Source organism: Triticum aestivum, chromosome 2A (assembly GCF_018294505.1).
Source record: "Triticum aestivum cultivar Chinese Spring chromosome 2A, IWGSC CS RefSeq v2.1, whole genome shotgun sequence".
Lineage (NCBI taxonomy): Eukaryota > Viridiplantae > Streptophyta > Magnoliopsida > Poales > Poaceae > Triticum > Triticum aestivum.
The window spans coordinates 341,650,116-341,657,687 of record NC_057797.1 but is presented as its reverse complement, the minus strand read 5'-3'; the positions used below and the strand labels follow the sequence as shown (position 1 = coordinate 341,657,687).

Sequence of the window (7,572 nt, the reverse complement as noted above, 5' to 3'; positions counted from 1 at the left end):
CATAGGAAAAAGAATCACCTAGTTTGGATATATAGAATAAAAGATTTAACTAAAAGAAGTTAGGGAACAAAAACAATAGAAAACTCCTGCACTGTTCGTGCGTGTACTGTAGCTGGTTGCCATGTGGTAGTACATGATTGATTGGAGCCTACTCTGTGCGCACATGCTCACCAGAGAACAGAGGACGGTGGCGGCGGCTCTCCGGTGGTGCTCCGGCGAAGACGAAGGGACGGACGGGTGCAGCGTTAGAACTTCTTGTAGTGCCGCCCCTTGTACGCCCTGCCAGACACGCTGTCACCAGGCACCATGTTGGACGAAGTCATGATCGGGATCTGGTGCTCCTCTCTCTGTTCCGTCGCCTCCTCGTGTGCTACCACGATCTCCTGCCAGTTGGGGGGCGGCTTGCGCAGCTCCTCCATCCCATGAGCGAAGTTGCAGTTTGTCACATACGGGCACGTCCCTGCCTGGAACTTGCAGCAGAGCTTCGTCTTGAAGAACATCTTCCCAATCGCGCGTGACTTGCTCCGCGTCGCCGCCGCCCGACGGCCCACTGCCCCGGGGCTTCTTGCCAGGCGGTGGCTGCTCGCTGCCGGCCCTTGAATGCGGCTGCGACGAGTTCCTGTCACCGCCATAGCCACCCCCGCTAAGCCCCTGCTCGCTGTTCCACTGGCTATAGTCGTCCTCGGTGGCCCAAATCCCCGAGTCCCCGCCAGGAGGCGCCGCAGAGTTGGCCCAACTTTCGGGACCGGCGGCGTCCGGGATGATATGGATGGCGTTGGTGTAGTCCATGGCCACTCTGTCAGATCCCGATGATGGAGCGCCCTTGCTCAGTTGGGGAATTTGGTTACAACCCTAGCTCGAGAACCCTAGTTGCACATACGGGAAACAATATATCTATTTCATAGGACATTAAAACTTAATCGAGCATTTCTGGCCATCCATTCGCGCGATTTAGAAGATCTCAGCCGTTAAAACTGCTCTCTATGCGTCCACCACCACACGTCTTTTTCTGGGCAAAATGTCCTAAGGGATGCTACTCCACAGGAATGAGAGCCCTCTGGTTACGTGGGCCTATTCTCTCAGCCCAATTATCCTCCCTACGAGGTACGCGAGAAAGGATGAACAAGGTCGTTCACTTCGAGAGAAATAACAAGGGGGCATGTCGCTGCCCGGGGAAAGGGGAAGGGGATCTGTCTACACACGGGAGGCCGACACGGACGCCGCTACAAGAGATGAGGGGATGGGTCGATCGGTCTGGGATGGAGGGGGAGAGAGAGAGAGGAGGGGAACCAGTCGACACGGGGATGCAGGTCCACATCATGGTTGTTCTCTTAGCAAAACTAACCCGTTAAGATTGAAGGACGCAATCGTTCTTCGGTTTTTATGCACAAAATCATGGCGGGGGATATGCACATCCTTTCCGCTGCTTTGGGGGTAAATGCATGCATATATTCTTCCTCCCATACCACTCTTCACTCGCCTCTTCACTTCGGCAGCACAACACCCTTTACCATGATGCTTGGCTAGGTTTCTCTTTATTTCTTTCTAGTTCATATATGATTCCTCCTTCCAACCATGAAATTACATTGTCATGACATCCTCTCAATTAAAAAATTATGCATACAGGAGATGTTCATGTTGGGTTTGGTCAACTGATTTGGGCAGATCTTGGAGCTTTGTATTGGCATTCTCTTCACTTCTGCAGCTCATAATCCATTTGCTTCTGGACAGGTAATTACTCCACACCTTATCCTTCCATGTGTTTATCATGCATGTTTTTACGCCACAGGATTGATTAGATTATATGCTTCGGTGTTACTCACATCATGGTGCTACTTGCTATTCTATGGAGCGGGTTATTTAGAACATTGTATTAGAATGCACAAAAATCATAGACATGTTGTCATAGAGGTAGGTGAAGACTCGACATCTTTTGTTTCTATCCTTCAACGAGCAAAGCTAAATGATTATGTGGATAATTTCTTTGCTAAGTATCGAGTGCAACTTGGCAGAGACTAGGTCATTGATGGCAAGCATCGATGTGCCCGTCTAATTTGGCCTTATAATATAGGGATATGAAGTGTATAATTGTTTGCAATGCTTTGAAATGGTATAGTGCTTTCTTGCAGCTTGTTCTTGCCTCTTTCCTTTTACAAAATCATGGTATGTAATTGAAAAGAGGAATTGAATTGGATTTCAAGAAAGCGGTGAGTTGTTCTTTTTTTCTTGGGTCCAATAGACTTGTATATGATTCATGTTTAGGTCTCAAATGTATGGAGGGTTTCTAGGATGGTTGGTGGATACATGTTGTGATTGACTATGACCACTTTTAGCTCCTAGAGAAAGCACTCTTGCAAATGCTCCCATCACAACATCTGATTTGGGCAGCATGCATAGTTGGTCTTCCCCTTTTGTCTAATCAACCAAGCGATTTGGGTGGTTGTCCCTTTGTTCTCCACCTTTTCAATAACCAGATATTGGTTACAAGAAAGCTCAGGAGTCGTCATGGCTTTCTACTCTCTTTCTTTGCCGAATTATGCACAACAATAGGTCAAAGGTGAGATTTTTAAATTTTTGTTGCTATTTTGAGCAGTATATCAAACCATCTTTGTCCTGCTATGAACTAGGAAACACAAACCACTTCTACCTATTTATTACTGACATTAGCATGTCTTGGTTATTGTTCTTAATAGTCCAATTTTAATTGGTAAAGTGGGCCATGCTTATTATATTTATCTCAGTTTGTCAAATAGAACTTGTTACACTAATGTGTTTTACTAAGTTTATGTTGATATCACGGGCATAATTATCTTGTATCTATTTTAAAGGTGGACCCTAGGGAACTTATGGTCCTCTTTTTCTTCTTGCATGACATTGGTTACTCGTTGTTTGTATTTCATAACAGATCTTCTCGGGTATTTTTCGATTATTGCAGAGAGCTTGTCACATGAAGAGATTATGGGCTTAAGAGAGAAATTGTCAAATACCTAGATACTTTTAATAGCTAGGACAATTAGCCTTGAAGGGCTTGGTCTTCCAAATTCGGTACCACAATATTTGAATAGAAGGCAGCTGATGAAAGCGGTATGTCAATATATTATCCTTGATGTTTGATATTTTCCTCTTTTGTCCCGTCTTTGTACGATTACATTTTGTATTTTAACGCCTTAACTCGTAACTTGCATATAATATTTTTTGCACTGGTACGTAACAATGATTAGTTGGAAGATGACATGCAGAAGTTGGTAAAAATAAAAAAAATGATTATTGAAGCTGACACAGATCATGTGAGTAGATCCAACAAGTCCTAAGCAGCACTACTGGATTTTGGATCAACATAAATTATACGATGCCTTATCACGGTCAAGAAGAGAAATGTGTATACTATTGGCATGATGGTGCAAGGTAGCAACAACCACCTTGTTTCATTCGACTATGTACTTTGTTCGTTGCTTTATATATAAAGTGAGGCAAAAGTCTATTTTGGGAGAGGTAGCAATAACCATCTTCCTCTGTTCCACTCATTGCTTTGGTATTCACTCCTTTGCAGCACTACATAGTTGCCTTGTACCATGTATTAATTGCATAGGATTCCATCCTATGGATACTAAGTAATGAAGTATTTGTAACTAGTTTATAATTAAGATTCTTTAACTTGATGCAGGTCCACAGTTCGAACAGAGTACATGATATTACTTGACATGGATATGAAAATGGTTTACCTCTGTATTTTGCATGTGGATGAGAATGTCTTCCAATGGAAGGATCCAGTGGTTTTTTATGGGTACTTCATATAGTCAATAAGAAGTATCTAAAATGATAAGAACGCCATATTGAGATAGTACAACCATTGGCTTAATCAAGAAGTTTAACATAGTTTGTTGACTAGACAAGCACAAGGGATTCACTCATATGCCCATCTTAGTGGTATGATTATAACTCTTTATAGCAATATTCTTCCTTCATGTTTTTACTTCAGATACTTTTAAACCGACAAGTTCGTGATGTGGTTGGTTTTACTAAGTAGAACAACTGTGATTGTTGTGATTGGTTGATTGCTCACATATATATTGGAGAACATGGTTCATGTTCTTGAAATAAAATAGATTCTTAAAGTGAACCATGATGATGCTCTTTGCTATAGAGTAATGGTGATTTAGCTGAAAAGTAGGGGAAACAAACACTGTTCTGCCATTATAGTGTTCTCATACTCCACATGAAGAAAACTATATAGTGAACCATTATTGAAATATTGAAACTCACTCATGTATCTAGGTTTGTCAGTGAAGTTGAGAAAATTTCACTAGAAATCTAGGATAGGTCATTGAAACATTCATATTATGTGTCACGAAGATCAGAAAAGAATATGCTAAATCTAAAATAAAAATATCCTTCACCACTATATTGAGTCATTTTATCTGTAGAACCATTGAAAATTTATTGATTGTTGTACCATTTAAATGTTCTTAAATATTTTACCATTGAAATTTTATTGAATGTTTTACCATTTAAATGTTCTTAAGTACTTTTACCATTCTTTTCTCAATGGACGGGCACATGTATGGCAACAAACACATTTTATTAATTACTACCACTATAAGTAATATTAGACGTTTTTGTAGATAAAAGTAGATGCAGTAAATCATACATGCAAATTTAACTTGTTTTTTGCTTCCCATTTTTTATGGAAATTCATATTAATTTTAAATAGATTGTCCACTATAGATAGCCCATCTAATAGCTTGGTTGAGAGGTCGAGTGGATTGGTTGTTGTTCCCATCCCCCTTCTTTCCCCTGAGGGGATAGCGGGTAGGGCCGATGTGATGTAGGGTAGAACCCTAACTGGCTCAATCTTTGACATTAGGAGGTGGAGAAGGATGAACTCAAGAAGAACAACCAAGAGAAAACACTCAAAGGCAAGAACACACAAGTCGCACATTCACTATCTCCACAAATCCCATACGAGCACATAGATCCACAATCAACAAAAGGAGCGACTAAAAGAGGTAGTTCTTCCCAAATCCATGGAGGAAGTGAGGTCTTGAGGGGGTAGATTTTCTCCACAAGGGAGGCCTTGATAAATCCCACTAGGGGCTCTTCTCCAAAGGAGACCTTGATCTCTAAGGGAGAGGGATAGTTATGAGAAAAAATCTCTCTCTAGTTCTTTGTCTATGGTTTGCTAACCCTATGAAGGAGGTAGGGGACAAGTATTTATAGTATAGAGGGAGAGAGGGATACATGGGCTGAAACCCTAATGGTTGCACGCAGGCAGTACTAGGCATCTGGTGGCTTGTGATACGTCCATTTTGCATCATGTTTTCCTACTGTTATTTATAATGTTTTGAGTTGTTATTTCACTTTATGAAGTAATTCTAATGCCTTCTCTCTATTTTTTTTGCAAGTCTCACACGAAGAGGGAGATTGCCGACAGCTGGAATTCCTGACCTTTAAAAGCACAACAGAGATAGATATTTTCGGGAGCTCCAAATGACCTGAGAATTTACAGAGAATTATTTTGGAATTAATAAGAAAATATTGGCGGAAGAAATACCAGGAGGGGACCCACCAAAGAGTCGCGAGCTCAGGTGGCGCCCCCTGGGGTGTGCTATGTGAGCTCGTTTCCCCACCAGTAGGCCTCCGGGGCCCTCCTTCTCCTATATGGTGCTATTTGCCATAGAAAAAATCATAAGAAGACTTTTGGGACGAAGCGCCGCCGTCTCGAGTCGAAACCTAGGCAGGAGCACTTTTGCTCTCCGGCGGAGCGATTCTGCCGGGGATACTTCCCTCCGGGAGGGGGAAATCGAAGCCATCAACATCACCAAGGAACCTCTCATTGTGGGAGGACCAATCTTCATCAACATCTTCACCAGCATCATCTCATTGCTACTTGTGAGCTGCGTTGGGTCCTCGAAGAGGAGAGGATGATGCAATATAGTAGAGATAAGTATTTCCCTTAGTTATGAAACCAAGATTATCAATCCAGTAGGAGAACCAAGCAACGACTAGTAAATAGCACCTGCACACAAACAACAAATACTTGCAACCCAACGCGTAGAGGGGTTGTCAATCCCTCAACGGTTATGAGCAAGATTAAACGGTATAGTTTTTGATAGATAGATCAAACAAAAATACATAATAAAATAAATAAAATAAAATTACAGCAAGGTATTTTTGGTTTCAATATATGATAAAAGATAGACCCGGGGCCATAGTTCTCACTAGAGGCTTCTCTCTTGAAAATAGCATATGGCGTGTAAACAAATTACTATTGGGCAATTGATAGAAAAGCAAATAATTATGACGATATCCAAGGCAATGATCATATATAGGCATCACGTTCGAGACAAGTAGACCGAAACGATTCTGCATCTACTACTATTACTCCACACATCGACCGCTATCCAGCATGCATCTAGTGTATTAAGTTCATGGAAAATGGAGTAACGCTTTAAGCAAGATGACATGATGTAGACGAGATAAACTCAGTATGAATAAACCCCATCATTTTACCCTTAATAGCAACGATACAAACGTGTCATGTCCCTTTCTGTCATTGAGATTGACCACCGCAAGATCGAACCCATTACAAAGCACCTCTTCCCATGGCAAGACAAATCAATCTAGTTGGCCAAACCAAACTAATAAATCGGACAAGAAATATGAGGCTATAGTAATTACTCATAAAAGAGTTCAGAGAAAACTCAAATAATATGCATGGATAGATCTGGTCATAAACTCACAATTCATCGGATCCCAACAAACACACTTCAAAGAGTCTTTACATCGAATAGATCTCTAAGAACACCGAGGAGAACATTGTATTGAAGATCAAATTGAGAGAAGAAGCCATCTAGCTACTAACTATGGACCCATAGGTCTGTGGTAAACTACTCATGCATCATCGGAGGGCTGATGTACAACCCCTCCGTGACCGAATCCCCCTCCGACGGAGTATCGGAGAAGGCCCCCAGATGGGATCTCATGGTTCTGGAACTTGCGGTGGCAGAAAAAGTATTTCGGGTGTCCCTTTGGTGCCAGGGGAATATTTGACTATTTATAGAGGTGGAATTAGGGTTTGATGTGCCACGAGGGGCACACAAGCCTAGGGGACGCGCCCCTAGGGCTTGTCGCTCCCTCGTGGCTCCTCTGACCTCCTCCCGAACCTTCTAGGGTGTCTTCTGGTCCAGAAAAAATTAATCCAAAGTTTTTTCTTCGTTTGATATTGATTTTCTGAAAAGCCAAAAACATACAAAAAACAACAACTAGCACTGAGCACTGAGTTAATAGGTTAGTCTCAAAAATGATATATATAATTGCATCTAATTACATATAATACATCCAAAATTGATACTTTAATAACATGAAACAATAAAAAATTATAGATATGTTGGAGATGTATCAAGCATCCCCAAGCTTAATTCCTGCTTGTCCTTGAGTATGTAAATGATAAAAACATAAATTTTTATGTGGAATGCTACCTATCACATTCATCATATATTCTTTCCTTATGTAAAATGGATATTTGGACTTGAATGATTTAAAGCAATAGTCTAGAATTTGACATGAAAACAT

The 7,572-nt window shown here is 41.4% G+C and overlaps 1 pseudogene; it reads right to left on the bottom strand.

The window, feature by feature from the left end:
• Positions 1-245: 245 nt before the first annotated feature.
• On the bottom strand, positions 246-842 carry LOC123185261 (zinc finger CCCH domain-containing protein 56-like; annotated as a pseudogene).
• Between the last annotated feature and the right edge of the window lie 6,730 nt (positions 843-7,572).